This window comes from Trachymyrmex cornetzi, unplaced genomic scaffold (genome assembly GCF_001594075.2).
Source record: "Trachymyrmex cornetzi isolate Tcor2-1 unplaced genomic scaffold, Tcor1.1 scaffold571, whole genome shotgun sequence".
Classification (NCBI taxonomy): domain Eukaryota; kingdom Metazoa; phylum Arthropoda; class Insecta; order Hymenoptera; family Formicidae; genus Trachymyrmex; species Trachymyrmex cornetzi.
The window spans coordinates 110,122-111,672 of NW_017299884.1; positions in this window are offsets into that span (position 1 = coordinate 110,122).

A 1,551-nucleotide genomic window follows, 5' to 3' on the forward strand; every position below is an offset into this window, starting at 1 on the left:
CGTACTAATAATAAGAAAGACTCTAAGAATGTGTTTTCAAGAATCCCATGCAAGCATGGATAACTATAAAATAATAGCCAAGATCGCCATTCCATAGCCTTCCATTTTGCTTTAGACATTAAACTGCGCGGAATTCGATGAATTTCGTGAGGTGGTTTTATCGCCACTAATCGATCGTTAATAATTGAGCGTTTCTTCGCTGTTAAAGAAAATTTATGATTTGGTGTAATCCAAATTTCCCACATATACTTAGTTACACCCAAAAGAACACCATGCATGTAATCAACGGGGTAACCCCAAATACTATCAAACAGTGGCATTTTCATTAATTCAGATTCACCCTTCACACCTTTAATCATTTTCTGTAACTTTGTTGCTTTATGAATATCATTCTGATGAGATTCGTGCGATCTCAATTCTGGATCTTCTTTTGACATTGGATAACGCATAGCACCTTTCACATGACGACCATACGCGTAACACCAACTACATCCTTGAAATGCATTATATTGCATTCGATTTTGCATTATAGGTCGTGCAACAGAATCTACTGATGAGCAAAATGATACGAAATTAAATTTAATCAATTGATTTTGACTAATTATTGTTATACCAGATTCTAGTAATTTCTCTGCCGATTTAACAAACGTTAACAAATACAAATTCATAAATGCAGGTTTACGTTCTGAATCTGAAATCCACAATGCAGCAAGTATAAAAGTTTTGAATCTCAATTCAGTAGGAAATTCATTTATAATCAATTGTACTGGCCAAATGGACAATTTAGAACTATGAAATAGGGCTGCATGATCTGTGTTGAAGTTGAATGTTAGTGTCTTAAATTGAGTACACTTAATGTTACACAATTTTTTATATAATTCACCATCATAAATGTCACAAATTGAAGAACTTTCTGAATTTTTATTATTACGAATTAAATCTAAATTTGCTAATAATTTTAATAAAGTATCACTATCTTCCAATAAAACATTTTAATTTAATATGAAACATCAATGCATATGAAATAATTTGGAGATTGCATTGAAAGTTTATATTGATTATTACATGTTCCACAAATTCGAGTTTGATTTTGAAAATTATTTTTCGTAATAGATTCCATCAATTTTATGTGATATTTTGAACAATAAAACGTATACAAAATTTTATCATCAGGAGGGCTACATTGTTTTAACATACTATAACTGTTAATATTCCACGCAACAAATTTTAGTCTAGCTAATATTTTAACTAACTCAATTATTGCTTGTTTTGCAGAATTTGATAAATTGTATCGAAAACAGATACCAGTTACCATCATTAGTACATCAGAAATTGTAAGACCAGCAGCTTCGAATATAATTGTTTCATTCCTCTCATTGGACAGATTATCACAAGAATTTTCAAAAAATGTATCAGAAGAATCTTTCTCGCAATCTTGATAACATCTAGATGAACTAAAATCTTCTAAATTTTCATCTTTCAAAGTAAAAATCATATCAAATGTAGACGGAACATCATACCCGTCAAATTTGTTATTGCATTCATTATGTA